Source organism: Orcinus orca, chromosome 11, assembly GCF_937001465.1.
Source record: "Orcinus orca chromosome 11, mOrcOrc1.1, whole genome shotgun sequence".
In the NCBI taxonomy this organism is placed as follows: domain Eukaryota; kingdom Metazoa; phylum Chordata; class Mammalia; order Artiodactyla; family Delphinidae; genus Orcinus; species Orcinus orca.
This window is the reverse complement of record NC_064569.1, coordinates 16,386,371-16,408,561: the sequence shown is the minus strand read 5'-3', so window position 1 is coordinate 16,408,561 and position 22,191 is coordinate 16,386,371.

Here is a 22,191-nt window from a genome sequence, read left to right as displayed (position 1 = left end):
CAATAGACCTGGCTGGATTCAAGGGCTGATCTCTAAGAACGTCTGGGAAAGTGTATGGAGTGTATCAGAAATAGGAACAAGCAGGAAGGCCAGTGTGACATGAGTGAGTAAGAGAGCAGGAAAACCAAGGCAGACACTCACTGAGGTGTCCAGGAGCCAGACTAGAGAGAGGCTTGGAGGCCACTAAGAATTTAGGAGTTTCTTATAAAATGGGACTGGTCCATTTTGGTCCAATAGCAGGCAGAGCTGAATTAACCTGACTTCAGATTTCTCAAGTTGAGTATGAAGTACAAGAAAAAAATCCCATTGGCAGCCCAGAAATGATGATGAATTCTAAAGGCAGAAAACAAATGGCCGCTGACTGACAAAGAAATGTGAAAAGGCAAAGCATATGAGGTCTACTGGACAGAGATCTCAGAAAAGAAAAAAAACAAAACAGTTCAAACATTTGGAGCAAGAGCAAATAGTCACTTGGGAGCCCTGAAGGCGCTCCCATCCCAGAATCAACAAATGCAAAGAGAAGTAGACCATAGAAATTAATTTAGCAGCTGCTTTCAGACCACCTGGGGGAATTGCGTCCCTTACCCTCTTCCACTGCCTGTGTATTCAGCGTAGCTGGCACTGATTTCTTTTGGCTTAGGCTAAAACTTCAAGAACGTCTCTCTAAATAAAGTAGGATTACAACTCCCAGACTTTGGATCTGAGAGAGATGCAAAGGGGAACTTGAAGGTATCTCAGAGCTGCTGCAAGAGATACAAGGGAGAAGGGAAGAAAAATACACCAAGAAACCCAGGTATAAAATACATTAAACCCTCCACTGCCCACATAAAGCCCTCCTTATATAGAATACTGTAGGGGTAACTAGCCAAACTGCCTCCTCCCTGCCCACACATCCTTAAGCATGTCTTGATTTTTGACATATATCATCTCTTTTTTTTTTTTAACATCTGTATTGGACTATAACTGCTTTACAATGGTGTGTTAGTTTCTGCTGTATAACAAAGTGAATCAGCTATACATATACATATATCCCCATATCCACTCCCTCTTGTGTCTCCCTCCCTCCCACCCTCCCTAACCCACCCCTCTAGGTGGTCACAAAACACTGAGTGGATCTCCCTGTGCTATGCGGCTGCTTCCCACTAGCTATCTATTTTACGTTTGGTAGTGTATATATGTCCATGCCACTCTCTGACTTCGTCCCAGCTTACCCTTCCCCCTCCCCGGGTCCTCAAGTCCGTTCTCCACATCTGCATCTTTATTCCTGTCCTGCCCCTAGGTTCAGCTCTCAGTCAGTCCCCCATCCATAACTCTGAGGGATGATGGACGGAGGTTAGAGGATGCAGAAATGCTATAATAAAATATTTCAGAGAAACTAAGCCAATAAGCCAATGTGAATTAAATTAACATCAGACTTCTCATCAGCAATCCTTTCTGCTAGAAGATAAAGAAATGATGTCTTCAAAATTGTGATGGAAAAATTATTGAGAGTGTGCTTGTACATTTCCAACCAAACTGTCAATTATTGGTTAATGCAAAATAAAGGCCTTTTGTCTATATTCAAGGACTGAAAAAAACTCTTCACTTATTTATCCTGTAGGAAAAAGAAAAGCAAGAAAAGATCTATTTAAGCAGAATAATAAGGGACCTTAGGAAAGAAGATGATATGGGTTACAAAAACATTGACAAGTGAATATGCCCAGAAAAAGCTAAGATGGTAAGAAAAAAGAAAAGAAATCTCCTAGCTTTGATGAATATTCACTTTCAAGTGACCTGTTTTTAAAGATATGGGGTTCTATTTCTTTTTCCCTGAGTCCAATCAAAGTAATTAATTCTGCTGTGAATCTGCATACAAGCATACCTCAGAGACATTGTGGTCCTGGGTCACTGCAATAAAGCAAGTACTGCAATAAAGCAAGTAGCACGAATTTATTGCTTTCCCAATGCACATAAAAAGTTATGTTTATACTATAGTGTAGTCTATTAAGTGTGCAAAGCATTATGTCTAAAAACCGATGTACATACATAATTTAAAAATACTTTATTGCTAAAAAATGCTAACCATTATCTGAACCTTCAAAGTTCTAGTCTTTTTGCAAGCGTAACATCAAAGATCACTGATCACAGATCATCATAACAAATATAATAATAATGAGAAAGGTTGAAATACTGTGAGAATTACTAAAATGTGACCTAGAGACACAAAGTGAGCAAATGCTGCTGGGAAAAAATGGTGCTGATAGATGTAGTGTTGCCACAAACCTTCAATTTGTAAAAACACAATATCTGCAAAGCTCAATAAAGCAAAGAGCAATAAAATGAGGTATGAGGTATGCCTGTAATCATGATACTGTAACTGGTATTTATTGACTTATAATCAACTTATGGGAAAATCTAGGAAAATAATTATAATTACTAAACTAAATGCAAGCTTATAAACTTTTATCATATAATAATAAGCTAACGGGCTTCCCTGGTGGCACAGTGGTTGAGAGTCCTCCTGCCGATGCAGGGGACGCGGGTTCGTGCCCCGGTCCGGGAAGATCCCACATGCTGTGGAGCGGCTGGGCCCGTGAGCCATGGCCGCTGAGCCTGCGCGTCCGGAGCCTGTGCTCCGCAACAGGAGAGGCCACAACAGTGAGAGGCCCGCATACCGCAAAAAAAAAATAATAATAATAAGCTAACAAAAATCAGCAGGTGAAAGAAATGTCAAATGGGGGAAACAAATTAAAGATGAATTTCCTTGTCTTTTATTGTAGGGATTCAAATAAAATTTAATGTCAAAATTGATGGATTAAAAAAAGAGAAGAAAAGTTACAAAGTTAGACCAGAAGAATAAAATCATGCTAAACTCTGGTAAGATAATCTGGAAATAGGGTAGGATGAGGGCACCACCCTCAGTAGTATTTGTCTGTATGTCATCATGTGCATTCACTACTTTAATAATATATATAAGCTATTTTAAAAGTTTCGCTATTTCTATTATTTATTTCCAATCCTTTTGTAAAAATTCTTAAGGAAAAACAAAGACTGTTTAAGCAGCCAATTCATCTTCTCAAGAAGAACCAGTTGGTCCTTGTGTACTTACTAGTATAAGCAATGTTGCTAAAAGCTCACTATGCTGACAGCATTCTCTCTTTTAACAAATGTTCTAAACCAAAAATCAAAAAATGGCATCCCAGGGAAGGTTTGGTGTGCAAAAATGTTTTATTTAGCCATCATAGATTTTGCTTGCTTATTTGTTCTTAACTGAAATGTCACTAACATTTAAAAGTTCACATAAAATTCCATATTCTGGCATATCTTGCAAACTCAGAAAGCTTTACAAATGTCATTTATAGGCTCCTCCTGGCAACAAGTGACTGGAACCCACAGACCCCAAAACCCATTGGTTTGGTTGGAGTGGCGATATTTAACTCATACATTCATCAGAATCACTTGGAGGGCCAGTTCTGGGTAGACTGCTGGACCCCATCCTCAGAGTTTGTGATTCTCTAGGTCTGGGGTGGGGGAACAAAGGAATTTATATTTCTAACAAGTTCTCAAGTGATGCTGCAGTTCAGGGGACCACACTTTGAGAACCATTGGATTAGGTCATGTTCTCATGGTAGTCACCAGTACCCTTAACCTTTCTGAGTCACTCACTTGTGTCATCTAGCCGGCCACTAAGTTTGTGCTTCCTGCTTCAAATCTTACTTGCAGTCATTTTTCTAATGAATAGGCAGTATTCCTCATTTGGGAAAAGCCCTTCCTTCAGAACTAAGGGGACCTACCAAATATTTGGTCTTATTTGAGCATATAGCCTCAAAGTAACCTTTGTTGGGTTTTTTTTTTAAGCATTTTTATTTTAAAAAGTTACTTAAAAGAATAACTATACTCTCTTGATTTTCTTTTATATATCCTGGCTTATCTTCATTCATGTAAAGCTGGATGTGCCAGACTCTAGTTGCCATTACGTTTGGATTCGTGGCCCTGCCCTGATCCTCCTCCGGGCAGACCTTGGGTGCCTTGGGTTACAGACTCCATTTGTCTATGCCTCAGCTTTCTTACCCACAAAAGGGAGGATGGAATATTTACGGTATGATGGCGGTAGGATTGATAGAGCTGATGGCCACAGAGCTTCTAGCTGAATGCTCAGTACCTATCATTGTAACTATGAAGTTGAGGATTCTGATAATGGTGGTGTTGTTCAATCTCCATTCATGTAGCAAATGTGTATTTTCCTGACTATATAATAATAATATTACCAAGCAATATTGAACTTGTTTTGTATAGAAGGATTTCTGGTTCCTTGGTTTGCCACAGGCAAATTTAACACTTCATGAATCAACCCAGTGACAGTGGGGAACTCTAGTATTGCATAATAGAGTGCACATTTGTAAGGAATCAGAAAAATAGGAACTAGCAGAAATAGTAAACAGAGATTGGCATAAAGCAATACAAATAAACTTGGTGACTGCTACTGTGTATAACTGAGACCAAACGGTATGGACAGCCAAATTTCGCTCCATTTTACTTCTGAGAGCAGAAAGGTCGGGGAGAAAGCAAATCTCCAGCCAACCTCGTGGGTGTTCAGTAAGTGGCCAGGATCTTTCAAGGACATGATAACAAACATTGGAATAACTAGTAATATCCAGATGTTTCCATTGTTTTCCAGACACAGATATATTGTGTGAAAAGATATGGAAAAAACAGTGGAAGTGAGCAGGAATACAGAGAAGGTGGAGAAGTATCAGAAGTATTGAGGTCATGAAGCATAACTATGAGTTCCATTCTGATCTAGGGGGCATGACTTTCCAGTTTTACTTTAATTTTACTTTTGTTGAGACTAGCAATTTAGAAGTTGCGGGGAATATGCTAAATAGTGACATTATCAGTGCATCTTTCTTAAAGACCTTTAAAAGTATTTTAAATCACATTATGCATGTTAAGTCTTTGGGTAGAGATGCTACATTTAGCTTCCAAATGGCATTGTATAAAACAAAAGGCATAATAATAAAAGTCTCCTTAGAATTTGCTCATTTTCCTGCACCGCTGTGTTTAGAAAAGATATGTTTCAAGCTTATTCAGCAAGACTATTAATGTTTAGTGTTTTAGCAATATAATTATCTGGGTTGTGTGGAATGACGAAAGAACACACTATTCTGAGGATATTTCCCTCTATCTGGATTTGAATAGTACTTGAATAGGGCATCAAGATCATTAGAATCACTTTGTGACTAATTTACTCAGGCTGAGAGAAATTTTGATGAAGCCAAGTGCTTATTTTTACCCAGTGCTGAACATGGGTTGTAAATGAGAAGCCTCCTTATTAGACACATTGAAACAAACAAACAGCATATAAGAATACTAGTTCATGTATCAGAAGACCTGAATTGTAGCCTTGGCTCTATGGACCTTAATGTTCTCATCAATGAAATGAGGGTTTTAAAATAAGTGATTTCTAAAGACCCTTCCAGTGATAAAGTTTTTGATACGAAGTGGACATCAATTATTTTCAACATATTTCATCAATTATTTTCAATGTATTGCAAATATCTAATGATGATTGTGAAAGAATGTAAGCTGATCTCTCTAAAACTAGGGTATTTATTGTACTTGGAAAGAAAGTTAATGTTCTTGTTTGCAATTCTAACTTAAAAGGACGGAGTTATCTAAAAATAACAACAAATGTATTGGAAGTTGAATAAGTCCTAGAAATCTGATGTACAACATTGTGCCTATAGTAAATACTATATTGTACACTTAAAAACTGTTGAGAGTAGTTACCTGTTGTGTTCTTTCCACAATAAAATAAATTTTTTTAATGAGAGCAAATGCTGATAGTTTTTACCAAGATACAGATCTTTCACTACTTATAATAGTGGATGTGACAGAGATTATGGTAAAAAGAGTTACAAAAGCCTCACCCACTATGCTTGCTTATTAACATCGCATATAGAATTATTATTATTTTTTAAAATTTATTTTTATTTTTGGCTGCGTTGGGTCTTTGTTGCTACGTGCGGGCGTTCTCTAGTTGCAGCGAGCGGGGACTACTCTTCATTGTGGTGCACGGGCTTCTCATTGCAGTGGCTTGTCTTGTTACAGAGCATGGGCTCTAGGGCACGTGGGCTTCAGTAGTTGTGGCTCACGGGCTCTAGAGCGCAGGCTCAGTAGCTGTGGCGCATGGGCTTAGTTGCTCCAGGGCATGTGGGATCTTCCCGGACCAGGGCTCGAACCTCTGTTCCCTTGCATTGGTAAGCAGATTCTTAACCAGTGCGCCACCAGGGAAGTCCCACATATAGAATTATTGCTCACAACTCAGTCTTTTTTCTTCTTCAACAACTGTTCACAGGGAACTCCCCAGGAACCTCAGGTACAGACTGAATGTGACCTTGGCAGTGAGGAACAGGTGGCCTTAATGAAGTTCGTAAAACTTGCTTGGAGATACCATTTCAAATGGCATGTCGCCACATTTGCTGGGTCATGAAATAAATTTAGTGGGTTGCAACCAGAATTTGGAAATTAAATAGAATAAAAGAGAATTTTTAAAATCACAGTACACTACACAGGTATGTAAATGTATCTTTAGTTTTGCGAAACATTTTTTTTCAAATACTGTTGCCCTTTTGTATCTGAAGATGCTAAACCCACAGATACAGAGAAGGGTGTCTGTATTCATTTCACTATGTCATTTTATATAAGGGATTTGAGCATCTGTGGATTTTGGTATCCATGGAGGGTGGAGGGGGAGTGGTTCCTTGAACCAATACCCCAAGGATATTGAGGAAGGACTGTATGAGTGTGTGAATGTATATGGGGGGATGGTACCGATGATAACAATATTTCTTACTGTGGATCTTAGACAAAAGTACTCTTGAAAAGTACTCTTCTTAATAATTAAGTGGCATTGAACATGCATGAATTAGTCACTAAATAAATACAATATCAGCTAGTATCTAATTCGTGATGGTCAGTTTGAGTTCCACATCTCTAATATACTGTGTTCAATCATTCAGTTAACATCCAAACCCAGTAGCGAGCCCGAAACTCTTTCTCAAAAGAAGCATAGTTGCTTGCCATAGAGAAGTTAGCTTTGCTCGAGAGCTGTAAGGGGCACTGATCTCTTATGGGGCTTGCTGCAATGTACACAGCAGGCCGATCAGCAGAGACTCTGTACCTGCTAGATCAGAGGGACTGAACTGTGGAGCCATGTGTATTGCAGGATGACTACTGGAGAGTCTTCTCTTGCTCTGAGCACCAGTGAAAGTTGGCAGCTTTTCTGGCCACCTGGTAAAAGGGTCAAAGCAGGACACCAAATGTGGCAGAAATTGCCTCCAATTTCTAAAGGGCCTCGCCGATAAAGTTTTCTTTTTCCAGTTTTTCTGTGTCTTTGTGTTTTAAGCATGTCTCTTATAAACAGTATATAGATGGAATTTTAAACATCTGTTCTAATAATTGCTTTCTTTTAAAAGGGAAATGTATATATTTATATCCATCACCATATTTCAATTATCTTTACGATCTTATGTTCTTATTCATTTCTTGGAACTCATTTTTATTTGTTGGTCAACACTGAATGAAGTCTGTGTAAGTCTACCCAGCAAACTGTCAGAATCTGGGTTTTCTAGTACGTGCATCATTATTGGCAAACTGATCTAAAGTTATGGTTTTTTCACACTTTGAACACTCTAAAATTTCATTTTCATACATATTACTGAGATTGTTTCTAATGTATTTTCAAAAGAGTTCTGTAATTCTTTTGTGTGGGCAGTTTCCCTCCAGATTTGGACATGACTCCTGAGGGCATGTTGAGATGTCAATATATTAGATTTTGACAAAACGGGAGGTAGAATTGGCTTCCCTTTGGAAGGTGATTAGGTAAGGAAATGATAGTGTTCTGAAGCTAGAAGAGGCACTGACTAGTGAGGCAAAAGGGGGACAACGGTGGGAGGGGAAGGAGGAGTAGCTACTTTCTTAGGTAGAGAAGACTCGGAGGTGGTGAATTTGAGTTCTCTAGTTAGTCTTCTGATTTTCTTCTACATCCTCACTTTAATTCTCAAGGCCCCATTTGTTCCAGATCAATCCTCTTATACATAAGAAATCTCTCCAGGTAAACTCTGAGCTTGATTTTGCGTTTCTTTTTTTAGCTTGTTAGTTACGTCTTAAGAAATTCTTTCACTATGATAGTAGAAATTCTCCTAGAAATCTATCTTCTATTTCTGGCGATATGATGGTTTAGCTGCCTGAAGTAAGATTCCCTGTACAGAACAGGAAAAAAGACTGGATCAACTAAACACACACACACACACACACACACACACACACACACACACACACACACACACATCACCTTTCTATAGGCATGCATAAGCTAGTTGGAAAGTAAGGTGAATTCTTAGATGCAAACTACACAGGTGTTTGCCTTTGGGGTATCTGAAAATTCTTGACAGGGTAGAGCTTGAATTTTAATGTCCTATGTAACAGGCAAGAGACAAAACTAGGGCGCCCCCAATGTCTGAAGTCAAAACAGGGATGCCATTGTATAAATCAGTGCCCCCAAAGCAATCCCTCCAATGGGTTAACTAAAAACATTCTTGCTGAAAAATAATATTTTGCCTGCCTCAGCCATCACTCTGGATGGTGGTGGTGGAGAAAGGTGGGGACGTAAGGGGAGGCTTCTAATCATAAGGCAGCCATCATGTGGATTTAGGGCAGAATACCTGATGGGTTCAAAAAGTCTTAAGCTGAATATTTAAAGCTATCCTGCTAGTGCCCTCAACTGCCTAAAAGAAAAAACCAAGTGCATTAATTTCAACCTCAGACCTCAAGGAATTCCAATAGATAAAGGTCCAAGAAACATACGCCTATGACTAAAAAAATCACAAAATAACCCAAGAAGCAAGCTACTGAGAGTCAGCTGAAATGAAAATTTCAGAATTAAACATGTAAGAAATTTTTAGAATTATCATATAGAAATATAAGATAACTATGTTTAGTATGTTCAAAAAGCATATCAAACTGACAAAAGAACAAATGACTATAAAAAATGATGAGGAGCATTTAAATATCTGCATAAAATTTCCAGAAACAGAAAATATTATAATATATATTAGGAACTCAGAATGTGTTAAATTCAATGAATTTGTTAAGAATACAATGAATGTGTTAAATAGCAGATTAGACACAAGTAAAAATGGAATTGATAAATAGCAAGACAGAACTGAAGATTACACAGAATATACTGCAGAGAATCAAAGAGACAGAAAATATGAAAGTGAGGTTAACTTTTATGGGGATATAGTAAATTGGTCTGGTATATGTCTTATCGGAGTTTTAGGATGAGGGACTGGAGAACATGGTAAGGAGGCAATATTCAGGGCCACTAAGACTGAGGATTTCCAATATTGATGAAAGACGTCAGAATTCAGTCTTAGGTAGCCCAACAAGGATAAACAAACAAAAATTTTTGTCATTGTATTATAAAATTGCAGAATACCGAGAAGAAAAAAGATCTTAAAGGCATCCAGAAAGAAATTACTGATAACCTATAAAATAATAAGAATTATAACCAATTATTAAGTTCTACAAAACAACAAATAAGCCAGAAGATAAAGAGATAATGTCTGTAAATGTTAAGAGAAAGTAACTATCACTCTAGAATTATATTCCCAGGGAAACACTTGTTCAAGATTGAAAGTGATATAAAAACCATTTTATGCAAACAAAAGCTGAGAATTTTAATACTAACATACATTGCCAAGGGAACTTCTAAAGGATATACATGAGAACTATAGAAAATGATTTAAGAAGGAAGATATGAGATGCAAGGACTGGTGAGCAAAGAAAATAGAAACGTGGGTAAATCTGACCAAACATTGACTATAGGGAACAATAATAATATCTAATGTGGGGTCTAAACAAACAAATAAAATATAACTAAAATATTGGAGGGCTGAGAATATGGAAAAAATGGGCCAAATAGCAACTACAAATAAATCTACCTTAAACAAGTGGAAACACACTAAAATTTCCCAAAAAAGGCAAAGATGGGCAGGATGAGTTTAAATACCCAGATATTTTATTTCACTTAATCTAATATACTGAATTAGAGAGGTACTATTATTTTATGGACTACTAAGAAAGAAAAATGAAACACTACATATTAAACTATGACACTGTGTTTTAATGTTAATCCTCTGAATTAGCCACACCAGCCTTTTTGCTTTGAAATACTTTTTATCTATTCTGAGAGACTTGGGATTGTTTCCACCTTCAGTTGCATTTATTACTGTGATGTACAATCCTTTTGCATGTATTTAAGAAACAACACATAACAGCTTTGTTTTCTTGTAAGTATCATTCTGAAGCCACTTCTTATTGATAAAACATTTGACATCTCAATAAGATATAATTTTAAATTTGTAAGAATGTCATAACATATTTTCAAAATACACAGAAGAGGAAATTGATGAATTTACCACCGTATTAGAAAATTAACATAACTGCTTCAATAATTTATAGTTCAATCAGAAAAGAAATCAACAAGGATTGACATGATATGAAAAATACAATGATAAAATTTGCTCAAATGGATATACATAAATAATTGTATCCCCAGACTGCAAAATACATGTTATTTCAAGGATACATGAAATATTTTCAAAAACTGATCAAGTGATGCACAATAAATCAAGCATCAACAAATTTCAAAGAATCACTATTTTATAGAGCATGTTCTGTTTTTTAGAATATACTTAATACAATAAGAAAAAAGATAACAAAAATTCATTCAGATAAAATTTAAAAATCACTACTTCATAATTCAGAGGTCAAAAAAAAATACAAACTAGAAAATACTGAGTATCAAAGAATAATAATTATCTTACCTATCATTAACATGTATGTGCCTGACAACAGAGCATCAAACTATGTGAGGCAAAAACTAAAAGAATTGCAAAGAGAAGTAGATGAATCTGCTTTCAGAGTTGAAGACTTCAAAACCCCTGTCTCAGAAATGGGCGGTTTCTGAGCAGCTACAGAGTCAGTAAGGACATAGTTGAATGCCATCAGTCAACTGGATATAACTGACATCTATAGACTACTTCAACCGATAACAACAGAATATATATTCTACTCAAGCTCACATGGAACATTTGCCAAGACCACATTCTGGCATATAAAACACACTCAACAAAATTAAAAGAATAGAAATCATACTATGTCTCCTCTCAGACCACCATGGAAACTAGAAATCAATAACATATAACTGGAAAATCCCCAAATACCTGGAGAGTAAACAATGCACATCTAAATAATACATGGGTCAAAGAAGAAATATCAAGATAAATTTTTAAATATTTTGAACTAAATGAAAATACAACTTATCAAAGTTTGTGGGATGCAGCAAAAGCAGTGCAGCAAAAGCAGAGGGGAATTTGTGGCATTGAATGATATACAAGAAAAAGATCTAAAATCAATAATCTAAGCTTCCACCTTAGGACACTAGAAAAAGAAGAGTAAGTGAATTCCAAAATAAATACAAGAAAAGAAATAATAAAAGAGCAGAAATCAACAAAGTTGTAAACAGGACATCAATAGAGAAAATCAACAAACCCCAAAACTGGTTTTTTAAAAAGCTCAATACAATTGATAAAACTCTAGCCAAGATAACTAAGAAAAAAAAAGAAAAGACACAAATTACTAATATCAGAAATGAAAGAGGGGGCATCATTACAGATCCCACGGACATTAAAAGGATAATGAAAGAATACTATGAAGAACTCTATGCCCACAAATTTGATAACTTAGATGAATGGACCAATTCCTTGAATGACACAATCTGTCAGAACTCATGCAAAAAGAAACAGACATCAGAATAGTCCTATATCTATTGAAGAAGTTGAATCAATAATTAATAACCTTCCAAAACAGAAAGCACCAGGCCCAGATGGGCTCACTGGTGAATTCTACCAAACACTTAAGGAAGAATTTATACCAATTTTCTAGAAGCTTCCAGAAGATAGAGAGAATACTTCATAACTCATTCTATGAGTCCACTATTACCTTAATACAAAAACCAGACAAAAACATTATAAGAAAAGATAACTGCAAATCAATATCTTTCATGAACATAGATGCAAAAACCCTCAACAAAATGTTAGCACATTAAATCCAACTGTGTGTAGAAATAATTATACACCATGACTAAGTGGGATTTATCCCAGGTATTCAAGGCTATTTCATCATTCAAAAATCAATTACTGAAATCCATCATGTCAATAGGCTAAAAAAGAAAAATCATATCAATAGTTGAAGAAAAACATTTGACAAAATCCAACACCTTTTCATGATTAAAAACTCTCAGTAAACTAGCAACAGAGGGGAATTTTCTCAACTTGATAAACACTATTTACAAAAACCTTACAGTTAACATCAAACTTAATGGTGAGAAATTCAAAGCTATCCCATAAGATCAGGTACAAAGTAAGAATATCCCTTATCACCACTCCTTTCCACCATTATACTAGAAATCCTTGCTCACGCAATAAGGCAAGAAAAGGAAAGTAAAGCTACAGAGATTGGGAAGGAAAACAAAAAACTCTCTTTGTTCACAGACAACATGATCATCTATGGAGAAATTCTGAAAGAACTGACAAAAAATCCTGGAACTAATAAGCGATTGTAGCAAGGTTGCAGGATACAACTTAATAAACAAAAGTCAACTACTTTCTTACATACCAACAATGAACAAATGAATTTGAAAATAAAAACAATGCCATTCACATTTGCACCCCCAAACATTAAATATTTGGGTATAAGTCTAACAAAATATGTATGAGATCTGTATACAGAAAACTATAAAATTCTGATGAACAAAATCAAAGAAGAACTAAATAAATGCAAAGGTATTCCATGTTCATGGATAGGAAGACTCAATATTCTGAAGATGTCAGTTCTTCCCAACTTGATCTATAGACTCAATGTAATCTCAATCAAAATCCCAGCAAGTGATTTATGGATCCAACTAACTGATTCTAAAGTTTTTAGAGAGAGGCAGAAGACCCAGAATAGCTAACACAGTATTGAAAGAGAAGAACAAAGTTGGAGGACTGCCACTACCTGTCTTCAAGACTTACTACAAAGCAATAGTAATCAACATAAAGTGGTATTGGCAAAAGAGGAGATAAATAGATCAATGGAACAGAATAGAAAGCCCAGAGACAGATTGACACAGATATGGTCAACTTATCTTTGACAAATGAGCAAAGGCAATACAATGTAGCAAGGATAGTCTCTTCAATAAATGTTGCTGGAGAAACCAGACATCCACATACAAAAAAATGAATCTAGACACAGACCTTACTCCTGCCACAAAAATTAAATCAAAATGGATTATAGATATAAATGTAAACCACAAAATGATAAAACTCCTAGAAGATAACACAGGAGAAAAACCAGATGACTTGGGATTTGGCAATGACTTTTTAGATATGATGCCAAAGATACAATCAATGTAAGAAAAAACTGGTAAGTTGGACTTCATTAAAGTTAAAAATTTCTGCTGTGTGAAAGATTCTGTCAAGAGAATGAGAAGACAAGTCACAGGCTGGGAGAAAATATTTGCAAAAGATATATCTGACAAAGGACTGTTATTCAAAATATATAAGAACTCTTAAAACTCAACAGTAAGAAAATAAACAATCCAATTAAAAAATGGACTAAAGACCTTAACGGGCCTCACCAAAGAAGGCAGGCAGATGAAAAATAAGCATATGAAAAGATGCATCACATCATGTGTCATCTCGGAAATGCAAATTAAAACATACTCTTACCATGTGATCCAGCAATCATGCTCCTTAGTATTTAAACAAAAACCTGAACGGGAATGCTTATAACAGCTTTATTCATAATTGCCAAAACTTGAATGCAATCCTCAGTAGGTGAATGAATAAATAAACTGTAGTCCATCCAGACAATGGAATAGTATTTAGTGCTAAAAAATAAATAAGCTATTAATCTATGAAAGGACATAGAGGAAACATAAATGGGTATTACTAAGTGAAAGAAGCCAATTTGAAAATGCTACATAATGTATGATTCCAATTATATGTCATTCTGGAAAATGCAAAACGATGTAGACAGTAAAAATATCAGTGGTTTCCAGGGCTTTGGTGAGGGGATGGGTAGATGGAGCACAGAAGACTTCTAGGGCAGAGAAAATACTCTGTATGATACTATTAAGATAGACTCATGTCATTTTATATTTATCCAAACCCACAGAATGTACAACACCAAGAGTGACCCTAATGTAAACTATGGCCTTTGGGTGATTATGATGTGTCAATGTAGGTTCATCAACTGTAACAAATGTACCACTCTGGTGGAGGATACTGATGACAGGGTAGGTTATGCATGTATGGGGGCAGGTGGTAATATAGGAAATCTCTGTATCTTCCCTGCAATTTTGCTGTGAACCTTAAACTGCTCTAAAATTTTAAAATCTTACACAAAAAAGTAATTCTACCTATCACAGTTTGAGGTATAGAGCTAAGGTAATATTACAGGAAAATATATCTCCTTAAGTATCTATATTAGAATACAAAAAATCTGACAATTCATTAATTGCCTAGTTAAAGATTTGTGTCCAGCTAGAGGAGTGGGATAGGGAGGGTGGGAGGGAGAGGCAAGATGGAGGAGATTATGGGGATATCTGTATATCTATAGCTGATTCACTTTGTTATAAAGCAGAAACTAACACACCAGTGTAAAGCAATTATACTCCAATAAAGATGTTAAAAAATAAATAAAATAAAATAAAAGGCAAAAAAAGAGAAAGGAAATAGATTTAAAAAAATTAAAAATAAAAAGTACTTTCATAGAAATCAGAAGGGTAATCTTAAAGTAAGAGCAAAAGTTAAGGAGACAGAAAACAAATAGAATCAAAAGATAGTTCTTTGAAGAGATTATTGCATATAATAAATTTAGAAAGAAGACTTAACTGCATATGAATCAGATACTAAAATGATTAGAAGGAATATTATGGACAATATTTAGCCAATACATTTGAAAACTTGGTTAAAATGAAATAACTTTAGAAAAATATGACAAATCGAAAGTAGCTGAAGAAGAAAGAGAAAACATTAGTGTTCTAATAATAATAAAAATTCTTCTCATGAATAAGGTATCAGGTGAAGATGATTTTACAGGTGAGTTTTATCAAATATTCAAAAAACAAATAATATATTTTAACACAAAGTCTTCCACAAAAGGGAAAAAAAGAGACCATTCCCCTACTCAGTTGATGTGGGCAGTATAATGTTAGCACAAAAATCAAATAAGGAATATCAAAACAGGAAATATTAAGGACCAATCTCACACCTGAACATAGATGCAAAAATTCTAAATTAATATTAGCAAGCTCACTCTAGTAACGTTAAGCTTTGTCTTTAAAATCAGGAAGAAGTCATTGATGCCCCCATAATCATTTTTTGTTTTGTTTTGTGTTTTTTTGTTGTCGTTCTTTTTGTGGTACGCGGGTCTCTCACTGTTGTGGCCTCTCCCGTCGCAGAGCACAGGCTCCGGACGCACAGGCTCAGCGGCCATGGCTCACGGGCCCAGCCGCTCCGCAGCATGTGGGATCTTTCCGGACCGGGGCAAGACCCCGTGTCCCCTGCATCGGCAGGCGGACTCTCAACCACTGCGCCACCAGGGAAGCCCTATAATCACTTTTATTCTATTATCCTGGAGGTATTAGCTAGTGTAATGTAATAAGTGAAATAAGTATAAGAATTAGAAGAGAAGAAAGAAAACTTTCATTATTTTCTGATAATATAATTGTCTCTATACACAACCTCAATTTTCTGCAGATAGATTATTGGGAGAAGAGTAAAGTTAAATTGCCAGATATAAGGATAATATACTAAAGTCAGTTGAATTTCTGTATACCTATAAATAATAGAAATTTTAATTTCCAAAAGGATACTATTTATTATAGGAACCAAAAATATATGTAGCCAGGAATATGAAGTAAGAGGATACTATACTGAAAGAAATTAGTTAAGATCTGTATAAATGAAAATATATATCATGTTCATGGATCAAATGACTCAAAAAACTATTCCATTCTCCCTAAATGGATTAATAGATTCAATTTAAAAATTCCCATCAAAATTCCCAAAGAATCTGGAATTGGACAAGCTTGGAATTTGATAAGCTCTTTCTAAAAATTTATATGTAAAAACAAAGGATCAAGAATAGCTTGAATATTCATGAAGAGGATGGAGAAAGGGGAGGAGTAGAAGAAAAGGAGGAAGAAGAAAGTGTCTTACTAAAAATAAATCTCATTATTAAAAAATTTAATTAAGACAATGCAGTCCTGGTATAGAAGAAAAGACCAGTGGTACCAAGTGGAGGATAGGCCCAGCCTATTTGTATATGGCTATGTGATGTATGGCAGAGATAGAATTCCCAGTCAGTTGGGAACGAATAACTATTCACAAATAATGCTAGGACAATTTTCTATGAATATAAAATAAATTTTGAATTCTGCTTTTCACGAACACACAAAAAATCATATCTGCTTAGACTCAAACTTAATTGTTAAAGACAGAACTTTGATGAAAGCATAGGAGAACACATCAGAGTAGGGAAGGATTTCTTAAATGAGGCATACAAAGTCCACGTCATAAAGGACAGGATTAATATATTCAAATTCATTAAATTAAAGAACTTATTATTAAAAGACATTGTGAAAAGACAAACAGCAAACTAAGTCAGGAAAAGATTGTTTTCAAAATACTTAACCAAGAAAATCTTATATCCAGAATACATAAGAATTCCCCCCCAAAATATGTAAAAGAAAACAATACATTAAAAAAAGGAAAATATAAAAGAGACATTTGATGAAAGAAGAAGTATGGCTAGTCAACCTAACTAATAATTAAGGAAATACAAAAGAAAACAAAACAAGTTAATTCATATCTATGATATAGATAAAATTTTAAAAGATTGATAATTCCAAATATTGGAAATCATATGGTGGAACAGGAATTTTATAAAGAACCGGTGAGAATATGAGTTGGTACACCAGTGGAAAACAACTAGGCATTACCTTGTAAAGTTGAGGTCATGCTTACACAAAACCCAGCAATTCTATTCCAAGGAACACAGCACAGAGAACTATTTCTAACTATATGCTTATCAGTTGATATATACAAAAATGTCAATAGAAGTAGGGTTTGAAATAGACAAGAAATAATCCAAATGTACATTGATGGGAGACTAGATAAATAAATCATCTTAAATTCATACACAGTAGACCCTTGAACAATATTAGTTTGAACTGCATGGGTCCACTTATACCCATATGTTTTTATACCCATATATATATATATATATATATATATATATATATATTTTGTGTGTGTGTGTGTGGTACGCGGGCCTCTCACTGTTGTGGCCTCTTCCATTGCGGAGCACAGGCTCCGGACGCACAGGCTCAGCGGCCATGGCTCACGGGCCCAGCCGCTCCACGGCACGTGGGATCTTCCCGGACCGGGGCACGAACCCGTGTCCCCTGCATCGGCAGGCGGACTCTCAACCACTGCGGCACCAGGGAAGCCCTACCCATATTTTTAATAAATAAATTAGAAAATTTTTTGAAGTTTGTGACAATTTGAAAAAAGCTCACAAACCACATAACCTAGAAACATCAAAAATAAGAAAAAGGTATGTCAAGAATGCATAAAATATATGTAGAAATGAGTCTATTTTGTCACTTAGATCATAATATATATATAAATCTATTATAAAAAGTCAAAATTTACCAAAACTTATGCAATTACATCCCTTATATGGTGCCATGCCAAGTACAGAGAAATGGTAAGGATACAGTATTAAATCACGACTACATAAAATTGACAGTAGCACATACTCCACTACTGTAATAATTTTGTAGCCATCTCCTATTGCTATTGCAGTGAGCTCAAGTGTTGGGAATATCTGCTTAAAAGGCTCTGTGAGGCTAATCGTGTCCATGTGAGCAGTTTGTCTCTCCAGTAGATTGTGTATCACAGTAAAAAGTGATCTCTTGAGGTTCTTGAGTATTTTTCATCATGTTTAGTGCAGTAGCGAAAACCTTGGATAAAACCATGGGACCCATAGAAAGTGCCTCTAGTGATGTTGGAAGTGCTCCCAAGAAGCACAGAAAAGTCATGACATTACAAGAAAAAATTAAATTGCTTGCTGTGTACCATAGATTGAGGCCTGCAGCTGCAGTTGCCCACCATTTCAAGATAAATGAATCCAGTGTGAGGACCACTGTCCAAAAAGGAAATTCATGAAGCCATTGCTGCAGCTATCCCAACAGGCGTGAAAGCTTTGCACTTTTTGTGAAATACTTTTTTATCTCATATTGAAAATGCAGCTTTATGTGGGTGCAAGATTACTATAGGAAAGGCATACCTAAAGACTCTAATATGATTCAAGAAAAAGTGAAGCCATCATATCACAACTTAAAGCAAAAGGAGGGTGAAGGATCTAAAGCTGGAGATAATTTTACAAAGAGGTTTGGATTTAGAGATGTCAAGATATCAGGAGAAGCAGCTTCTGCTGACCAAGAGGCAGCAGATGAGTTTCGATGCCATTAAGAAGCCTCATTCTCATTGATGAGGAAGGATATCTGCCTGAATAGATTTTTAATGCAGACAAAAATGTCCTATTTTCGGGAAAAGAAGGCCACAAAAGACATTTATTAGTAAGGTAGAGAAGTAAGCACCAGGATTTAAGGCAGGAAGGGATAAGCTAACTCTACTGTTTTGTGCAAATACAGTTGGGTTTATGATCAGGACTGACCTTATCTGTAAAGCTGCTAACCTCCAAGCCTTGAAGGGAAAAGATAAACAGCAGCTGCTAGTCTTTTGGTTGGTTGTACAGGAAGAAGGCCTGGACAATGAAATCCTTCCACTGTATCACTTCCATCAATGCTTTGTCCTTAAGGTCAGGAACTACCTTGACAGTCAATGACTGCCTTTAAAAGTTCTTTCGATACCAGCCACCCTGAACGCTGAGAGTTCAACACTGAAGGTGTCCAAGTGGTCTCATTGCCCCAACACAACACCTCTAATTCACCTTCTAGAACAGGGAGTCATAAAGACCTTTCAGACTCATTACACACGGTACTCTGTGGGAAGGACTGTCAATACTATGGAAGGGAACCTTGATAGAGAGAACATCATGAAAGTCTGGAAGGATTACCCCGTTGAAGATGCCACTGTGGTGTTATAGAAAAACCCAAGAAAGCCATCAGCCAGAGACAATAAATTCCTGCTGGAGAAAACTGTGTCCAGAAGTTGTGCATGACTTCACAGGACAGAGCCAATCAAGGAAATCACGAAGAGATTGTGGATATGGCAGAAAAAAAAATTGGGGGGGGGGGCTGAAGGGTTTTAAGAAACGGATCTTGGAAAAATTCAAGAGCTAATAGATACCACACCAAGAGGAATGAACAGAAGATGACTTGACGGAGATGAGTCCTTCCCACCCAGGGCCAGACGATGAGGAAGAAGGCATAGGAGAGGCAGTGCTAGGAAACAGATTGCCTTCAGACAATCTGGCAGATTGTCTTGATGATTCAAGACCGCTTTTGACTTCTTTTAGGACGTGATATGGGCACTGAAACTAAAGCAAATGGTGGAAGAAGGACTGGTACCACAGTGAAACATTTTTTAGAGAAACGAAAAAGCAAAAAGTCAAACAGAATTCTGATGCATTTCTGTAAAGTTACACTGAGTGTGCCTGCCCCTCCTGCCTCCCCTCCCACCTCCTCCTTCCCTTCAGACTACTCAACGTGAAAACGATGAGGATGAAGACCTTCATCATCATCCACTTCCACTTCATTAATAGAAAATAATCATCATACAGTACAGTTAACAGTTATCTGCTGTATGTGTGTGTGTTCGTGTGAAAATCTAACAAATATACAGAAAGAACTGTATGAGAATTTTTGTGTCATCATCATTGCCTAAGTATTCATCGTGTGCAAGACTTGTATTGAAGTGGATAGCCTATCCTTACATAGACATGTAAGAGAGTGATGTTTAGTACAAAATTTTAAATGTTTTAGTTTTCTTATTGTTTGATAATTTTGCTTTCAAAAAATTACGTGACCATATAGTATGGCTCTCTGGTAATTGGAGAAACTGCTTATCACAGGTGTTTTTTTAATGTAACGATATTTCCAATACTGTATTATGAATATGACTGTAATATCATATGTCATAAAAATTTTACACTGATTCATTCATTAGTGTATAGGCTAGGCTACTGTGAAGCAACTGTATCGATTACACGAGGCTACCATAAAACAATCACATTGCTACTTCTTCATTATCAGTGCATGAATTGCTATACCCGTAAATAAACATGAATTTCTTTTTCAAGTGACTTTTTCATTTTTGATGTCTGGTGTTAGTAATACATATAACATCTACAGTTTTTTGTATCATATAAGACAATATGGATGTAGATACTGACAGACAGATGATTCATCTTGCAGACAGATGATGTCGGTATCAATGAATACAGTAGAGTACTGTAAATGTATTTTCTCTTCCTATGATTTTCTTATTATCATTTTCTTTTCTCTAGCTTACTTTATTGTAAGAATACAGTATATAATATATATAAGATACAAAATATGTCTTAATCAACTATTTATGTTATCGGTAAGGCTTCTGGTCAACAGAAGGCTATTAGTAGTTAAGTTTTGGGGCAGTCAAAAGTTATACATGAATTTTCAACTGCGGGTGAGGGTCAGTGCCCCTAACCCCTGAGTTGTTCAAGGGTCAATTGTAGTCATATATCACACATTTTTGAAAGTAAATGAACCAGGCTATCAACATGGATGAAACTCAAGATATAATATCTTGGGGGAAAAAGTCACTAAAGTGCATGTAAAAGAATGAGTCATTGGGCTTCCCTGGTGGCGCAGTGGTTGAGAGTCCGCCTGCGATGCAGGGGACACGGGTTCGTGCCCCAGTCCGGGAAGATCCCGCATGCCATGGAGCGGCTGGGCCCGTGAGCCACGACCGCTGAGTCTGCGCGCCCGGAGCCTGTGCTCCGCAACAGGAGAGGCCACAACAGTGAGGGCCCGCGTACAGCAAAAAAAAAAAAAAAAAAAAAAAAGAATGAATTATTATCAGCATATAAAAGTAAAAAGCAGAAAAAGATAACCAGCATTTTTAGGATATACATATGTGGCAAAACCATGAAGAATATCAAGGGAAATGTTAACGAAAGTTTTAGAATATTGACTCCCCAAAAAGATGGGCAGAATGGAAATGTACTTGACCTGCATCTAATTTTCCAATTTTTAAGGCAGATGGTTTGTATATGCTTACTTGTCATATTGTTCTTTGTAAGATTGTACATATATGTCAAATAGTCCTTTTAAAGTATATTTCACAATAGGACAATTATAAGTACTCTAATTTTATGTCTGAGTCAAGAATATAAGAACTTGAGCTTGATTTTATCTATATGATCTCAAAAATAGTCACCCTCTCCTGCAGTTCATCACTTAAAAATCTATTTAGTTTATCCTAAGTAATTCATCACTACAGTAAGTTCCCTACATATGAACCAGCTCTGTTCCGAGAGCACATTCATAAGTCCAACTTGTTCCTAAGTCCAACAAAGTTGGCCTACGTACCCAACTAACACAATCGGCTATATAAGACTGTACTGTAATAGGTTTATAATACTTTTCCCACAAATAATACATAAAAAACAAACACAAAAAATAAAGAAAACATTTTTAATCTTACAGTACTGTACCTTGAAAAGCACAGCAGTACAGTCCAACAGCTGGCATACAGGGGCTGGCATCGAGTGAACAGGCAGGAAGAGTTACTGACTGGAGGAGGGAGAGGAGGTGGGAGACGGTAGAGCTGAGGGATCGTCAGCAACAGGAGACGGAGGGCAGGCTGCACTTTCACTCACGCCTGACGCTGATGGCACAGGGTCTGGTTCCTCGCTGGAATCAATTCTATCTACCCTCTTGAAAAAAGGATCCAGTGATGTCTGGGTAGTAGCTCTTTTTTTCTCGTCATAGATGACACGGTAGCACTGGATTGCATTCTGAACGGCTGCTGCAACCTTCATGTACAGTTCTGTGTTCCGGTCCTGTGCCTCAAAAACTAACAGTGC